The sequence below is a fragment of the Sipha flava genome, unplaced genomic scaffold (assembly GCF_003268045.1).
Source record: "Sipha flava isolate LNK unplaced genomic scaffold, YSA_version1 2_pilon_pilon, whole genome shotgun sequence".
NCBI lineage: Eukaryota > Metazoa > Arthropoda > Insecta > Hemiptera > Aphididae > Sipha > Sipha flava.
In genome coordinates, this window is record NW_020272972.1 from 1,609,013 (window position 1) to 1,629,570 (window position 20,558).

Genomic DNA, 20,558 nt, shown 5'->3' on the forward strand with positions numbered 1-20,558 from the left:
AAACAAAAATTAATTTTAAGTCTAAGAATAAGTTAGCATTTAAAAATAGGTTTTAATTTATTTTATTTTATGTTTATTTATTTAAATAGTTGTATTGTATACTGTTTATATTAATGCTAAAAATAAATGTTAGACATACCATTTTTTATAACATTAAGTTAATCATTTAATTTTTCATGTTTAATGGACACAAAATATTTTTTTAATATTAAATTATAAGTTAGATAAGAAAAGTATTCAGGTAATTTCAAGCTTTCAGATACCTTGTAAGTAAATATAATTGTGTATAAAAACAATGTTGTTAATTTCATAATAACATTGTATATAATAGTTCTTATTATTGATATAATATATCATAAATATTATTTAAGATTTTTGTAATCAAATAAAACAAAAGAATGACTAGATCCAAACCTATTTATTTCTATGAATTTCTAAGCTACGAGCTATGCTCGTATTTGAAAAGATCATACTTAAAAATATACACATTTTATAATAAACACATAACATACATCTTAAGATTTATTAATGAATTATTTTTTTATTTTAATATTTTACTGAACAAGAATTTAGAAAATCTACAGGGTTATATTCTACAAAATTTTCTGTTATTTTTATTTTTTGAGTAAATTAATACATTTTTTGGTTTTGAAATGGTATTTACATTTTATCATGATGAATTGTTTGAGTTATAAAAGTAGTATTAAAATTCCTATATAATTAAAAATTAAATAGCTATTTAAAGCCTGTACTTTTCCATTATCTAATGAATTTTTCCAAGTGGAAGAATAAATGAACATTTTTTTTTTCAATTGCACAATAATAGCGAATGTAGTCTTATATTTATATTCCTAATAATTAAATAATTAATGTTGTATTTCAAGGTTTATGAGTTCAATTCAAGGTTATAAGTTATAACTTAGAACAAATGGCAAATGCCAAACACTCGATCTCAGGATTAAGGGTTCACCAACTCATACATTTTGTTATTATTAAACTTACATTTGATATAGCAAGGATTATAAAATTTATAATATTTTAATTTTTACTATTCTTGTTAATAGCTTTTATTAAACCATTCGAATAATTTCCTATAACACTATTGAATAAAAATATTTAAAAAGATTCAATGTGTAAACAAATATATCGAAATATTTAAATGAATAATTAGAGTTTATTTTTCATTTCGTTTATGAGTATTATTTCATCTCATATGCATTTAGTTTATGATAGAGAAAATTAATTCGTCTACTGAACAAGTTTTAACATTGACGCAAAACGTTTCTTTTATTATTTGGCCCTCTTGTATTTTTAATGGTTTTCATTTTTAATTATTGATTATGAAACATGAATATAGCAACGTTTTATACTTAAAACTTATTATTAGTTGTCTTTTTAAATAAATAATTTTACGTTCTAATTATATTTACTTATTTAACTCTACACTAATGACATTAAAATTTGATTATTTTTGACCATATTGTTTCCGATTTAAAAAACATAATTATATTAAAATATAATATAAATCATATACATGTTAAATTTAATTAATTAATGTTATTTTTCTGTAAACAGTCTCGTTTTCGACTCTTAGACCTGGTGAAATACCACGGTTAGATAAGATATAGTTATGGGTGTATATTACTTGAAACCAATGTGCTCAAAAAAACAATTCCAAGTGAAAGAGTAAATCAGTTTATTTATTTTATTTCTATAGTTAGTTTATATAGTAGAAGAATCATATTTTTGAATAAGGTAGGTTAAAATTTTAATGTTTTAATTTTGCTGAAAAAACAAAAGGTAAGCATTTAAAATTTAGGAAAATCAAAAATTTTAAATATTTATAAATTCATAAAAATATTTCGAAACTATAAAATATTTTTAACTAAATAACTATTGTTGATCAATATCAATTCATTAAAGTATCCGATTACAATTTACAAATAACATTTAATTTTGTAACGTTTATAAATCATTATACGACTTTTCAGTTATTTTTTATTTATTTTTTGTTACAAAGAAAACTATATGAAAAATCATGTATCTAATTTTCAAGCCTTATGTTTAAAAATTGAAAATATTATACATTTTTGACTACCAAAATGTAACGGATTTTCGAGGTTTTTTCGTTTTGCTAACATTTTATATACTAAGGTTTGCCATTCGGATGAAAAAAAAAAATTTAAGACTTGTTAATTTTTTTTTCTTCAATCAGTTTTGTTTTTATATATATGTATGAGGGGGAGTTTCCTATTTCGGCCAAAATAATATTGACCGTTTCCGTCATAGCCCTTTTCCGCCAAAAACGAAAAAGGTACGATTCCCGTTTCTGCCAAAAGCCATTTCCACCAAAAAAAGTTTGGAAACCATTGGTTTTAATTTTTAAGCAATATTGAATATATGTTATGGTTAGTATATAGTTATATGTTATGGTATGTGTAAAAGACATTTGTAATGTATACACTGATAACCGTCGATAATAACGGTGCACTGTTCGATATACTGTATCATAGTTTATTTATAATTCGCACACAATAACTATCTGACAAATGTTATATTTCCATTCAATATCTGTTCTTTTTTTCACCAGAACCCTTAAACGTTCTTACTTAATTACCGTTCTTAAAATGGAATTTGTTGTATGTAAAAGAAGTAAAACAATGTTGATTTTTGATAGGTTTAAATATGTTTTTGGTTATAGGTCACAAACAAATGTAATTCAATGGAAATACTTTTTTAAATTTTTTAAAACTTGAAATATACTCGTATTATAATTTATATTTTTTGTGAAATTTTTAAATATTTAAAAATAACGATATGTGTTTTTTCAAAACTCTATCGAGACAATATTTGACCTATCCTGGTTTTTTACATTATAAATAGTTAAATAGAATGGACATATTATAATATGAAATTATGTAATACGAGTATTTTAAAAACTCTAATATAATTTTCCTATATTTGACTAGTATATTATTTATATATTATTATTATTATCTACTTATGTTAAAATTTATAACGAAAGAATATGTAACAATTGTACATGGTTCCCAAACGTCTTATCAAAAAAATTAATTTTGGCGGAAACGGGAATCATACCTTTTTCGTTTCTGGTGATATAGGGCTGTGCGTAAATCAAGGAACCGGATTTTTGGAGGAAAAGGTATATGCCCGTAAGAGGAACTATGTATTACATTTTCAAGACTTTTCAATAAAAATTATTTTATCAGTGCCCTTGAAAAAAAAAATATTAATATTATTAGTTTCTTGTCACTACCTACTGTTACTGTTATTGTTAAATTAATAATTTATTCGTATAATAAAATGTGATCTTTAATTCGCTGTTATTATCTCCATACTTATTTATACTACATCTTAAATTTTATCCATTATATATTATAAGTAAGTGAAACTGTACTCAAAATAATTATCTTGCTAAACGGTTTAAAATCCGTTTATTAAATAAAAATAAATAAATAAATAAATAAATGTATTCTATAAATACTTCAAAAAATTGATATAAGCATTCAGTAAGATATATTGTGTCTACGATGGTTATTTTATAAGTTACGACGAAAAAATAATTCTATTTCATCGAAAACCGGGTGCCATAATTTTGTTTTAATTTAAAAATGTTCTTAAGTTTTCATAATTATTAAAAAAAACTATTGGGAATTTCGTAAAAGGATCCCCTTTTAAGTATTAACTAACTAACATATTTGGCCAGAGATTTCTTATGATTATGATGATCGAAGGAATTATTCTGCTCGAAATTGTGTACAAAAATTAAAGAAAAATATTGCATGATAAATAATATTTATTTATGCAGTTGAATATAAGTAATACATATGTTTATAATTTAGTCGTATACTTTGTAATTGTTAAGTTTTTAATTGTTTTTTTTATTCATTATAACACTTTTGTTATGTGAAAATTCACTACTGGTATTTACCTAACAGTACGTTTTATTGTTATTATGGTTAGTATAGTTAAATATTCATTTAAAAGACCATAATGTCATATGTATGAATGTATAAAATACATTTTTATGAAGTGTTTATAATAAATGATACTATAATTATCATACAGGTTTTGGAAGAAATAGTAGGTGAACATAAAAATAACACATTTTAGGTAATTCATTCAACATCAAAGTATTAAATTATTTCGATTTATTATTCATAATCTTTAAAATTGAAAGACAATTATATAGCACAATTCCTTGCCTAAGTGTTATAAATATTTGGGTTTTCACAAAATCATATGATTTTACAAAAAATGTATATTTTAGACCGCATAGAAAACATATTGAACATTTACAAAATATCATTTTATAATTCGGTTTAAATTTAAATTTTTTACGTTTATAATTTTAAAATGTATATAACATTCAGTTTTAGTTATATAAACGTAATCTTTATTACTATGAAACCAAATATAAACTATTGGCTTACGTCTTCTACGAAAATTCATAGTAAGTCTTAGCACAATAACAATATATTTAAGCAGATAAAGTATAATTTTACAGTAAAAAATGACATAAAATTATGTAACTTTTATGAGACATTATAGAAAATTTAAATACATAAATGTCAAAAATATTGCAACTACTGCAAGTCTGAAACAATACAAAATGTTGATTCAGATAGTGCTTATCTGTAAAGATATTTATGTAGAAGTCAACTATAATTATGGCGTGAATTTCGAGTGTTATTAAATAAAACTCATAGGAGTTTTCGGGCTTTTCGCCGTATGAAATATTTAGTACACATCGAACTTGGTGATACATTAATAAAATATTTATAAATGAATTTCATATATTTACGAATAAACTCGTATTTGTTAAGACTATAGAAAACGTGTCAGTTATCTACGGATATCGATATCGGTGAAAATACTTAAATATATATTTTAAATTACTTTTTTCCTCTTACAAAAATAGAATAAATTATTCCCCCCATCATGGAGAAGAAGTTTGCATACACGTTCCCTACAATTTAACCGCTATATGTTTACATTATCTGAACTCTAAAAATGTGTGGTGTACAAGTTGCAGCAGCACGGAAAATAATTACTCGTTTTCGGTTAGGATATATTGAATGTGTGCAAAGTGGGCGTTTAAGAAATACACAATTAAATTTATTCAAACAGTAATTTAAACATTTTTACACGTATTTATCTTATATTATTACTTTGATAACACAAATCAGACATAGGAATATTTTATCAACTTACAGTTATCCAATTGGATTTGCTTATTAAAAAATAGTTATATGATAAGCTAAATATTTTCTTTTAAAGTCACATAAAATTTTTTAAGTTGTAAGAACTAAGAATAATGAGTGTGTGTATATGTTGTTGTAACTTAAAATTTTAAGCGGTTCAATTTAATAGCCTTAATGAAAAGAAGAAAGAGTTCTAGTAGTCGATGCGAATGATTTAATTTAATTTATGATTTAAATTATGATTTTTGAAAAATTTCATATGTGAATATTGATCAAGCTAATGGTCAAATATATGCAGTCATACTCGTAGTTAAAATCAAGCAAAAAAAAAAAAAATAGTTAATAAATTCATATCAAGTCAGGCATTCGTTTATTTTTACTTGTTGGGAGTTGTGCAGTAGGAATTACAATTAATGTATTACATTAAATCTTTTAAATAGTATACTTTCGGATCTCGTTGAAATTCTTTTAAAGTTTTTGAAAAAATAATAATTTAGAGTCAAGTTTATTGTGTTTAGGATAATGATACCCTTTTTTTTTTGAGCTAATGATGATTTCATACAAATAGAATTTCAGATAGAACTTAATTTATTTATTTCTTTATTTAACTAGTACCAGTTTATTCAAATTGTTTACCTAAATAATATATTGTTCTTAAGTATTATTTAGTATAGTTCACATTATCAAGTAATTTTTTCCAATCTTCTTCTTAACTTTCGTTCTATACATGTTATCCATTCCATCATAAATTTCATTTATTCTGCTGGCTTCTTAATTTAATTTAATTTTTCTTATATGTATTTATTAGTTTTGTTGTTATTTTTATTATTATTCACTAATTAATACCATTGTTATTTTTGTTTATGTAATAGCTTTGTTGTAATATGTGAATAAAAGCAAATTAAAAAAAAAAAGTCATTTTCCATTATTATTTTACTATTGAATACCTAATTATTCATTTACAATTTTTTTAAATTTTATTTTCATATTTGTTTTTTTGCAAATTTTAACATTCAAGACATTCTTAAACTTTAACATTAACAGTTAATACAAATGATTAATAATACATACATTGAATCATTTTATTATTTATTAATTAAAGCCTAAGAAAAATATCAAATTAATATAATAATGTATATGTAACATGATAAACTTAGTAAGCTCAGTTTCTTTTAATTAAACAAAAATAAATAATTAAATAATTTTAAATTTTAATTTTTTTAATTTTGTTTTCCATATGCAATTGATATTTATAGAGCTTACTTTATTATTTTATAACTCCAATAAGCATACTAGTTTTCATGTTTTAAAACACATTTTGCATTTTTATAAATTGTGTATTTTACATTACCATTTATAATAATTATAATAGCCAAACAGTGTTCCAATTACTTTTTTCATTTTAAATTCTGAGTGTTAAGGAGAATCAATTTTTAATGTCTTTTTAAGAAAAAATATTTATTAAAATATGAAAAATGTGAAGTTACAAAATAAAATGCTGTTAAGGTTTTATTTTCAACTCAAAATTACCTTTTTCGTGTGACGGACCAAGACATTGGTTATTACACTGCGGTTCTACCGAAATTCTACGCAATAATCCTTCTTCTTTTTTATTTTTTGCATTGCAAGCTTTTTATATTCATATACCATTTTTTTTAAAAAATTATATCTGCATGAAATGAATTATAAACCTCTTTGACGTATGTATGTATGTGTGTACATTTTATTTGTTAAAATTTATATAATCAAAATCCGGGAAAACGACATTATGTCATATTCTAACCGAATACAAACGATTATAAATTAAATGAAAATATTTTATTTTAAATTGTAATATATCTAGGTGTAGTTATAGGCACCTTATATTGAAATAATCAATGGACATATTACCAAGGACGTCCATATTTGAAAATTCAGTGGGAGACATTGTATTTTTTAATGATATTGACTACATCTCTGTTAACATGTTTGTTATATTTTATTATATACTGGTATATTTTTATTAAAATAATTACATAAGTAAATAACTAGACCAGTTTATAATAACATGTAAAAAAAATATAACATAGACATTGCACTCAATTTTTTAAGTTATTAACAAAACAGATATCTTCTAAAACAGACAAAAAAAATGAAAAAATATTTTTATAATATATTAAATATGTATAAATATGAATAAAATAATATATATACATGAATGCATTAAATTGCATTATGTTACCAAAAATTCTGATTTAATCTTAAAAAATTAACTATAAATTTTATTTATTTTTTGAAAATATGTCGACAACATTTTCAACTAAATTTAAATCTTGAATTTTTTGTCTATGTATAATAGCATACATAATCCGGATAGTCTCTGCCTGTCATTGTGGATCTTAACCATTCTTTTACACGGCAAAGTGTACTACATGATCTCTGAATAGTACATGCTGTAGGTGGTATGATCATGTAAATGAAGTAATATCATAATCATCATTGATTTTAGTAAAATGTTTAGTAATATTCCAATAATCATTCCATATTTGACCTTCTTCAATATGATTATCAATTTCGTATAAACCATATACTTTTTTTAGTGCACGTATGAAAGTCGCATTTACTTAATTTTATCACTTCTGATGGATGTAGTTTATCTGTTTCTAATGAAGTTTCAACGGTTTGTGAGAAACGAGATTCTAAAAAATGAATTGAAGATTCCAAGTTAGCAAAAAAACTGAATATCTATAATATTCTTTAAGTGTTTTGGCATTATAATTTGACCGATTTGTTTGTTAGTTGGAATTTTTATCTCTGTGTATAAAGTAGTGGTAATTTTTTAATGTTTCAAAAATATCATGGTAATGTGTATCGACTTAAGTTCTATGCATTCTGAGAATTAACAATCAATAATTATTCATGATGCGTTGATGCACAGATAACAAATTGGATTCAACGGACTGCAATTTACTGACGAATGACTAAAATTGATGAATATGTTGAAATTATAATCAAACATACAATACATATGTCTTTCGATGTATTTAAACAATAACATTTTATGTATAACAATCACGGGAAGTCCATGTCCCCCTCGCCAACCCTTATGGACGCCATTGCGTATTACCCTGCAACGAAAAAACCAACAACTAGATTTTTAACAATACTAACCCGTATATTTACCGTAAACTACTCGTGTTACGCAGTACGCTCTCGCTCACGAAAATATATCGGATCGACTGATGTCTGAGATGATTAACTTACCGGTATAAACATTGTGTTTTAAGGTTTTTTGAGGTAACGGATAAATTGTTCTCGATAATGTTACCGTATACCGGAGGAGTTCAGGACATGCGTGTTAACGCGATGGCCATTTACGTTTCACGTCGTCGTGCTTTGCAGGGGCACGTATACGTGTGACGCGCGGACGTTCGAAACGTGAGTTTTGTTTGAAGGACTCACGCGGAAGAAGGACGACAAACGCCGATAGGGACGTTGATTTTTCGTTCACGCACGTCGAACGTTGAACAGCGCAACTGCACGGTAAATCGGCAACGGGCTCGGAGATCCAACCGGCCGCCAACGTACGCTTCTTGCACCGCGTCGTCAAAGAGCGTACCCGAGTGATGAACACCCGCGCGGGTACACCCGACGGCGATACAGGGCACCTGCGGGTCAAAGGTCGCGGTGCAGTGCATGCGCGGCGATGCGGACCGAACGATCGTTCGCCGAGACTTAATGATACGCATATTGTGCAGGCGGTCGCGGGCGAGCGAGTGCGTACCGCGGCGCCGAAACTTTCCGAAGTTTTTCCCCCGGCGCTTCTGAGCACGATAACAATGCATTATATTGTACGCACGCATCGTTACGGTGCGCACGTGTTGCGTTTGGTTCGGTCCGCAGTACAGCGACCCCGATTGTCTTTGAAAAAATGATCGCTGTCGACGGGATTTCGTTTTATCCGTAAGCCCTCAACTTGCATGACCATCGTCACGCGGTCGCGTCGGTGTCGGTCTGCGGATCATGATCGGGCACAATAATATTCAACCGTACGACTAGTTTTGACTAAAATAAATATAAACAACTATTCATTGATTTTAACGGATAATTTTAACTACAGGAATACCTATATAAAATATTTTACCGAAAATAAGTAGATCAAGACGATCGTTCGTTTCATCATGATCGTTTACACTGTTGGCGTTTTTTTTCATTTTCATTTTTCTTGCTTCATTATCTATTTTCCACGGGCCCTCCATGCATTGAATAATATCAAAGAGCTGCAGGTGATCGTCGGGTGACCAAGAAGCATTAACTCGCGCGAATATGTTACTGTTTATGGTAGTATCACACTGCTCTGCGCTTTTGAATATTGATAACATGGAATTCACGTGCCGATTTAACGCTATGGGGTCTTATTTCTAATGCATTAATAATGAATGACGGAACGTTGTGACTTTCAACACTGGTTCCAGAAAAACAGAGGTAACACTAAACCTGTACGTGTACGTACGCAATATGTATGCGTTACCCGGATGAAAAAAATAATCGCGCGCGTGTTATTCGGTCTTAAATGTGAAATACGAAATGTTTAATGTTAATACAAATCGAATAAATTTTTATTGCCCCGGAATTCAATGCGAATAAAAAGCTGACACATTTTCTTAGGACGGATCTATATTTGTGTAGTATATTCATGGGGGACATGCTCTAAAAAAATTTCTGTACCGAAAAAAACTTAGCTATAAAAGTATAAGAGCTGATACGTGTATTCGACTGTAACGGATAAATCATTTTTTTTTTTCTGTTCATACATTTTGACAGTTATAATTACCTTCTTATTTAATATAATAATAACGATTAGGAAAACAAAAAAATAAAATGCCCGTACAATAATCACTGAAGAAAAAACATTTACAGAAATCTGTTTTCGTATTTCAATACTTAGTATTGAGCATTGAAGTATTTAGTGTTAAGTAGATTTTCATCACGATCACTGATATATATTAAAATTTTTTGTGGGGGGAAGATTTCAAAATTTTCTAAAAAATAAGTAATATTGTAATATTATGAAAAATACGTTTTACACGATATAATATCTATAACAATACGTAAATAAGTAATTTGTTTATACGTATATAATCATTACAACTACATAAATGAATGTTCTCTTTATCCTTTCTTCTTCGTTCATTTATGACTTTGAACTTTTGTTTTCTTTTGGAATCCAGGACCCTTCCTACTAGAAAATATTCCAACGATCACAATCATTTAACTGTGGCTGCAAATCTTGTCCATCGAAAATGTTAAGAATGCGTTCCCGTTCGGGAAAACGTATTGAAATACCAACAACGTCGTAATCATGTAAGTATAAAAAATATACCGTCGTCCGTCATCCAACACGCACGTCGTTACAGTCGAATCCGTCGACAAACGGATCTCCGTCAACTATCGTTTCTTATCGTCGCCGAACCGTTGTTGATGGTGGCGGTGTTGGTGGTTGCATATAGGTAAGACGGTGAAAAAAATAATAATTCCTCACTCGTCTTGAGCAGAACCGATCGAAAACCGTGTCCGCACAACAATACCATACGCGTCCTAGAGCCGCGATAGTATCGCGTAACGTCGCGCCGAGCCGGTGGCGCGGTAACGGCCGGCTGAGCGCATGCTCGTTCCGCGGGTCGCGGGCTCGGCGGTGCCTTGCCGTCTCACGGACGTTTGAAAATCAGTGTCCGTTAGGGTGTTTCGACGCGAAGGCGTGTGAGAAATCGTCCCGGTGGAAAAAAAAATAAATAAAAATCACGTACTCCGCACGCGTGTTCCGTGTGCGCGCGGTCGCCAAAGGTGTTCGGGAGTGCGTCCCTGGTGCGTGACGGACGTGACCGCATACCGGGTCACCGCGAACGCAGAGCAACGCGTGTCGACCACGTGCCCCCCGCACACGGTGTGTGTTGTTCGCGTCGGGTTCCAAGTGACGAGCGCGCGCGCGCGTCTTTCCGACCGGGCCCAGATCGGAGAGCTGACGACCGTCTTCCGCATCCGGGGTGAGTTCTCTACCGGTAGGTCTCCGGCGCCCGTCCGAGATTTCTCTCCGAGCGCGGTTATCGCACGGGGGTGACCGCGATCGCGTGCACTCGAAACGGTGCCGAACACCGAGAGCGTAATGGATTATTGTTTTATATTTTTCCGATCGAGGGACGAGACGAACGTCGTCGGCGAACGCGACGTCGTCAGAAGTCCGATCGTAGTGTATCTAGTCAGGCCTGGCGAGAAGGGGTGGGGAAAGGGATGATCCCCCGGGCCCGGAAATTAGGGACTGTAAATTATTAAAAACTAAACATAATTAATGATAAGAATTTAATGAACACTGCAGAAAAAATTAAGGTATACCTCGAGATATATCCTCTCCCCCTGGTCCCGGGTTTCTCACTCCGCGATCCTGTATGTAGCGATGTAGTGCCCGACGCGGAGCAATTCCACCTCCGCCCCGTGAAACGTTTACCGCGAAAACCGCTTCGACAAGATCGCGGTACTCTCTACCGGCGCGTGCATTGCTCCGGGGAGACGAAGACGATCACTACGATATTTTTCTCTTTATTTTTTCTCCCCCCCCCCCCCCCCCCCCGATTGCGCGAGGTATTATTATTATGCCGAGCACGCGATTGAAAACCACACGCGCACGTCTTCGTCCGAAAACTTTTCAAGTTTATTTATTGTAAGCATAACGCACTGCAGTGTGCAATAATAATACGTATATAATGCAAAGTTTGCAATTGATAAATCCTGCATCGTTATGGTTCAGAATTTATACGCAGTGTTTGGAACTAATGCATATCATGTTTAGAACGTTGAATACACGGCGCTGTGAAAGCTCGGCGCATTAATATTCAACGCGAAGCTAATTTCTTTAATATCTCGGAAAGTTATCAAACAAATTTAAAGTGATTTTTATTAATATTTTATCTGGAAGTCACAGAAATACTTCAACAACATAAATTGTATACAATAATGATGGAGACGAGCATAATGTGTGTACACCAAGTATTATAATATATGTTTCACCTATTTGCATACACGGTATTCAAAGTGATTATGTTTTTTTTTTTTTTTTTTTTTTTTTAAGGGATTTCTCGGACGTGTTTAAACATTCATTATGAATTAATTCTTTTAAATTAACGGCGTAGAAAATACGTTGTATTCAATTAGAAATTACTTCAATTATAATCTCAACCCTATTTTTTTAATAAAAGTCAATTTTATTATTTATTACTATTTAGCTTTTATTTGAAGGCTTTACGGCATTATTCAGCATTTTTATGTAGTATTTAAGTCAAATCAAATTTGTATTCCTTTAGTTAAAAAGTAAATGAAAACCTAATCCACCTTTTATTATAATAATTTATTTATTTCTTTTTAATTCAAGTGAACACTAAAATATTGGTTAAATAATCGTAGACACGGTTATTTTTTATACAAAGATATAATTATTTGTTCGGTATTTAAATCATTAACATTTCAATATGTACAAATGGCTATCGGATACGATTTAAAAAATGTAATACCTACCCGCACAACTAATTTTATTTACATATGAATTGTCTATTCTTTTAAATTGGTCATAAATTTATCATGCACTTAATTTTGTACGTGTTACGATTCGTCTTCAATTATGGGCTCAAAACGGTTATCTTTATATTTTGATTTTTGTGAAAATACTTTCAGATAATTCATCACCATCCCTGTTGCCATCGTGTTACTGTAAATTGTAGACGAACTCAGTTGGTTCGAACTGCTAGATAACTTTATATTTATATATTTGACAACAATACATTTCTTGCGAGTAGTTAACAGTGTGTTCCGTAAATTTCCGTGACAGTCTTGCGAAATTTCAAAAGAAACGTAAAGTTTTCTTTAGATACATTCCGTAATTTAATGAAATGTGACTAAAAACACGTTCTGGAAATGAAATTTCAATGCTGTTACAATCATAATAATATATGATAGTGGTTATTGTTTATTTAGGTGAAACTTATTCGATCGGATTACTGTTTATAAAATGCTCACGAGCGCATAACGAAACAGAGCCAAGTTTACAGTTATAAATTACCAATGATAAATTTTTAACTTGTAACCAAAAGTGGTGATTACATTTTAGCGGAAGGTGGCTACAATAATACAAATATAATTATTTATGTTTTTGGGATATTATTTTTATTTCTATGTGCTGAAAAAATAAGCAACTCATGATTAATCATTTCTTAGGTTTTTGGATTGAGTATAAAATATATTGAAGAAATTCAAAGTTTTATTTTGAGTAAGACTTGAAAAACTTTTGAGAAGGCTATGGTCTTCGTAAGTCCTTTTCCCTTTGTGAGAAAAGGGTGATTGTTTTTTTATATAGTAAAATATCGTAAGATTATAATATTAATTTGTTGAATTAATTATTAGTTTAAATTCTTCCAATGATAAGAGAGAAAAATGTATACGGAAATAATTGAATATATAATATAACAGCAACTACTCGGAATATTTATTATATTATTATACTTAGTATATTTTATACTGACCGTCTGGTTAATTTCATGAAAGAATTAAATACATTAAAAAATAAGGTTTTTGAATTATATAATAGTGAATTGTGTACACTTATAAAAAGTAGAGATATGGACAGTGTAAATAAGGACTTTGAACTGCAATTCAAGCACGAACTACTGGCTTCAAATTCTATATTATTATCTTAGCAAGTTCTGCGAGATTTTATTTATTTATATTGTTATACTGGCATTGGTAAACCGAACATTTTCGTATGAACGCAAAGAAACCAATAGTTGCTATGTACCTATGCGCGTAAAACAATACAAATAATAATAATAACAATCCATTCACGCGAAAACATTTAAAAAAAGCTTAATTTGTAGAAAATCGTGTAAAATTGCAATATATGAATCCATGAATGGTAGAATTGATATGTAAAACTTGTGTTTGAAACATTCGCCAAACCATGTAATTTCCTATGCACGAATACGTTAATTGGTCTTATTGCATTTACTTACATATTGCAATATTATTAACAATCAATTAAACTTTTTAATAAAATATTGATAATAATATTTATTGAATCGTGTATTATATGTATTGTACATAATATTATAATATTAGAAATGCACTGCAGTTGCTCAACAAACGTTACCGAATAATACTTCAGTGACATTATCGTAATAATAATATGCACTTTACATCATATTTCGCATACGTTAGCCAATATTTTCATTCGCTGGCCATTATTTCAAACCAGAAAACATTTTTACACTTAGAAAACGGTCTATGGAGGAACTTAGCTTTACCTAAAAATGTGTTCAACGCATTACTTTCATGTAACGGCATGTGTCGGGTGGTGCATTAAACCGCGTTGTTTTTTCGTAGTTTTTCAAACGCCTTTTATTATTTTTATCCTACGGAACTACGGGTAAAATGAAAAAATGACCACTATATTGTATAAAGTAGAGCGTTCAATTTCCTAAAGATTGATGGCAATATTGTATACGGGAGTTTCGGAACGTTTTTAGTGTCCGAAAAAGTGTTTTTCGGAAAAAGAGCACTTGGAAAAACGCACATCGTCACATTCAATCAATAGATTTTGTATACACTTTTGTATACACCAATGCGTGCTTTCGTTCACTAGAATTCCGAATTCAGAAAAAACCGCGCCGTCGTATGTAAGATTAAGTTGAACAAAAACGTTACGTCTGCACTTAGAAAAAGAATGTCCAACGTCTTTTAAAAAGATTAGACCGCATAGACCGAGTTTAGAAGTTGTAGTAAGCCACCCACAATTTTACAATTATCAATTTGATTTATAATTACGATTGCGTAAACGCACATTTTTATTTTTATAGTATTACATTTTATTTATAGTAACAAGGAAAATCTGTATAAATTTGTAATTCAAAAATCAAACCTTTTTTGGAAACGACAAACACAAAAAACATGGCGTAATTTTGAAATGTTTTTTTTTTCTTCCGAATGCAATATAAAATTCCGAACATCGAGGCTTGCACGTGCTTATCTTGACTTATTCGTTTGTAATAGTACTTAGAAAACATAACTGATTGGAGACCCACCACGCACCACATCTGTCCCGCCTACTATTTTAATCTGAACCGCGTTGAAATTAAACACTCTAGAATTTGAGTATAAAAATGTTTAGAAAACGATTGGCTATGTTCTATATCGAAATGGAATATTACACCGTTTGTACATATTAATGTTCATATTAATTATGTTTTGATCGCTAAATGTTTGAATATGACGCATTAATAGTCAACACTCATATTCAATACTCTTCTCAACGTAGTCGTGTCCATATGTGCTGTACGTGCGCTGTATAATTCGGTCGAAGTTTTAGTTTTCGGTCTATGATCCGTTATGCTTCAGTGGTCTGAAAACCAGCATCCTGATCTACTTAAATCCTTTAATGTTCTCCATCTCTTGTATATAATGCCGTTGACCAATGACACATACCGTTTACGTGCAATATGCTATGCATGACCATTTAATGTACGAAACGTTTCTAATGTAATATCGTGTTATTTTATCATCATTTTCATTTTGAACCGGTACAATGCAAACGTCATTAATCAAACAACGAAATAAATCTCGGACCATCCGGGTGGCAAATCGGAATGTGTCAAATTACATGATATCCGCCGATCGTAGGAGGTAGGTTAATTATTCGAGAACAATATGTATTCTCAGCGTGTACCTACATAACGAGGGGAAGGGAAACGAACAATTGTTCGTACTCTACGTACTTCCATGATACAGTGAAGGACATGGAACGGTAATAAAATTAATAATAATAATATGACGTTTAAAAGCAAACATTTTTCCCATTCACGAGGTCCATTCGCATTTCGGCTCTTTCCTTTTCACATTAGTTTTATAAAGTTTTTTTTTCCGGTCAACAAAAAAAGAAATCAATAGGTATTTTTTGACATATTTTTGAATATAATCGCATTTGTTTATACCAATCCAACAACATATTTGCGCATCACTATATAGAAAATCGAATTATTTTGTTTGGAAGCACCTTATATTCGTGCGGTAAATTAATTTTATTATACTGTGAAATCATTATACACACACAAACAAGTCGTAAAACCGCAATGGTTTTGATGCAGTTTTAAAACTCGATAAAATATGCAAACATTTTAACCATAAAATGTGGTATTGAAGTCAATACGAATTATGTTTAAAAAATACGTTTATCGTTGCAATGGATCAGATTCAAAAAATAGAAACACGTCAGTATCAAATAAAATTTCCATAGAAAAACCTTAATCATTATTGTTTTTTTTTTTAGCGAATTTTCGTTTGAAATAAGTTTTAAAAGTTTTTCATTACACGAGAGCCGAACAACTGGGAATAATACCAAAGTTGAAAATGTAAAAATATAACATTTGATTAATCTGTAAATTATGTTGACCTAAAGTAAATTTTTCAATGTTTACCTTGGGACTCGGATGCGTAAAGATGTATTAATTACTATTATTTATTTATTTTTTCGCGAATACTAGGTACCTACTTTTTTATTAAGGAGATACCGTTTTTATAATAAGGATAATATAATTATTCCTATTATTAATTGTGGTGATTTCGGGAACGTAAAGTTTATACAATTAATTTTTTAATAAACGTATTAAATTACACGATCTACTCGAATTTCGTATTCCGTGTGGCCGTTTTATACTCCGTAGTATCGTCGTCAATGAGATTTTGGGGACAGATTGTCACGTGCGCCTCATTTCGTGGGCCACGATTAAATAATTTTAGACGAACGTTGTAAGTCTTACAAAAGAACGATTACATTGAAATAACGACAAGTAACGATTTTACTTGATTGTTACATGGTAGTTTCATCAGTGTAACATTTACAGTACCTACTACCAGGTCCTTGAATCTAGTGATTAGATGATACGAGTGACGATAGACGTTCTGTTTCTTCGTGGTCGATATTAGATAACTAGCAAGATGACTGTTTTTTAGTATTATATGTGATACACAAATAATTTGCTGATTGTAAACGATTACAAAAAGATACAGTAGGTTAACAACGAAGAAACACAGAAATGCTCATATTTTTAAACAGTAATTTTTAGTAATAATAACAAAATCTTAACAAAAATTATATTTAAAACATTTTATGTAAAGAAAATAGTACCTATGTAGAAAATAGTTAAATATTTGTTACACATTTAATGAATAATTACACAAAATATTCTGTTGTTACTTCGAAATGAACACGGCAGTGGGTATCGACTACCGATTTACTGTTTCGGCACGTACCGATTACTGACGGCGATAGACTAGCTACTAGTAGTCACGGTTATACAACGGTTGCCGAGCATGTAACAAAAAAAAAAAAAAAAAATGTGCCAATGTAACGAATATTTTGGAATTTGTACATTACGTATTATAACTGTACTGATTGAAACGATTTCACAAAAGAAAGGATAATTATTATGTGTAAATTATTGAATTAAAATAATCTATAATGGGGGGGGGCTTACAGCGTCAAGACCGTGATCATACTATAAAGTGTTATTACCGCGGTACATGAAATACTTTATGATTTATTTGATATCTTTTCAGCTCAGTGCATATACTCGTACGTACTGCATTTGTCCGGAACGGGGTGGACATGCTGCGGCTAAGGTGCGAACGACTGTAAACAGTTATTGTACTGAACACGTGAAAAGTGATGAAGCCAATGAGTATATGATAAATATATATATATATATATATAAATTATTATAATCAGTTATTGCGGTAACTATCTGATCGCCAAAGTGAACAATGGTCGGCGTTATTTCGCTATCGGAAAACTAACTTGTTTTGTAATAACTCATTATGTTATATCATAATATACAATAATATGCATCCCAGCGCGTGGCCGGAATTATTCGTCTTGGAGTTGAGTTGTCGTCTCGAAATTAGAGGTTAAACATCCTCCATTTCCATCCTCCAGCCGTTTAACAGCAGCCGCCATAAGAGACCTACGTCGGACCAATATACTTGACCAGCTACAACTCTTAAACTCACGTTTATACTTGTTTGTATTGAAGACGAAACAAAAATGTTGTAATATGTAGCGAATCCATTTGTGTTGGCATCAAGAGACTGATTAGACATTGTTGAATCATAATCGGAACATTACTACAGCAATAAATTTTTTATTCTAAAAGTAAAAGGGTTCCGATCGCTCCGAGTGCCTAAACTTTCACTCGATCGAAAGGGGTCGGTTACGCCGTACTTGTTCACGTCGTACGTAAAGCGTACAAATGGGAAACCGCATTGACTTTCCGATGTCGAACGTTCGTCGCAGTGATACGGATCGAAAGCAATACACACACACACACACGCACGCACGGTGGATGCGTGTTAGAAGGTCTGCTGGCGACGACTGATGGTACGTAAAGGATTTATGTCGGTGGCGAAACGGTAACAGCTATGATCGATTGTTTAAGCAATCTTTCTCTCTTAACGTCTCTCTCTTTTTCTCTATTTCTGACTCGGCCTCTCGGCTTTCACGTTTCTTCGTGTCCTTCCCACTATATATACATACATACATCTGTGTGTACACGTGGCGTTAGCACAACGCGGACCTAGAGCTATTACAGCTCGTGTATACACCGTTAATGGCTGTTGTTGTTGCCGGTGTAATTTAACCTTCTAAAAGTGACCTCTACGCCGGCGGCGCGCCGATTTAATGGGTCCTTCAAGTGCAAACAAAGTCCGACTGCGAGTTCGCGCGCGATCGCACCCCGTCCAGCGCGCAAGTCGCGCCTATCTGCAGTTCTTTCTGCACGATAATGTTCTGCATCGGTCAAGATATTAACACGCACACGCACACACAAATAACTCTTCGGACATGTGCACGCGTGTGCGTCGGAATGTGGCTGGACATTTTCAATTTCTCCCTCTGTCCCAAAATATCCCTTAGACACGTTGTATACCATATTGTATTGTAATCGGAACGCAGTCGTCGTGGATGGAGTTTTTCGTGAACATCTATAAACAGTTACCAGACGATAACAGTCTTACGATTTTCGTCTCACGAAAGACGTAGATCACGTATCGAGACGTTAAGTTGTACGGACATTATTGATTCATCCGAGTAAATTAATTCGACTTCGATAAACAGTCGTGTCTCGTCGATTTAACGAATTAAAACTTAACATTAAACTTTAAGGATATTCGTCGCGGTGCACGTTTAATTAAAAAATAATAATGGGAACGGGACGTTTAAATGTAATGTTTTTCGAACGAATAAACGGCGGTGGTGGGTCGAAAACTGAAATGATACATTTGAATGGCCTTCCGTAAAATGTACGCGTGTTTACGTTACCGTACAATATACGTACCATACTACTGATATTATTATTACTATAATTGGATGTGAAAACAACGGTGTAGTAAATTTTATACGTGTATATACAACAGTTAATACTGTATTTTCGGTAATAACCGTTACACGGTGTAGTTTTTATATGACGACACGGAAGTTTCCATTAACACTTCATTGCACGTAGAATTTAAATAGATAGCGAGAAAACGGTTTTGGAGTCTTGGAGAAATTTTCTTAAAGATTTTCAAAACCCCGGTCTTAATAATAAAAGTTAATATTTAACTTGGCCGTTTATGCATAAATATATATATATATATAAATATTTGTACAAGATAGAAAACGGAGAAGTAGAAAATGTTTTATCTTTTCGTTGTGCCCATCTCGCACGTGTTCGAAATGAGAAAACCCTCGCGATTCACGAGTCTCGGGTGTACACGGTTATCGCGTGATCCAAAGTGGTTTTACTTTGTTTTTCACCTGCGGTGCGTCAGTCATAGCAAGCGGTACCCACCTATACCCTGTGTTTATTCATTATTTCACGTTCCGACTCATTTACGGTGTACGCGCGTTCGTGCATTATGTATCGGCGTAGACGTTTCACGGTGCACCGGGTACGCGGATGTTGTTGTACAATAACGCATTAATGTTATTCACGTGTTCTTTTTGTATCCAAGAATGTGTTGTATCTAAGGCCGGTAAAAAAATGCCTAGGTTTTATTTGGAACGAAAAACGGACAGCTGAATCACGTTCGCGTCCGTCTGCACGTGCACAATAATAATTGTGATTTTTTTAAACACCCGCAAGCTGCTGGAACCGAATGGTTGGCTGGCGTAGAATTTCGCGAAGAACTATGCACTATTTATGTCTATCAAATCATTTGCCGTCCGCGCGATCCGCTTGATTGGAACCTTAATTCAATAATTAATACCGACGTACACTACCGGCA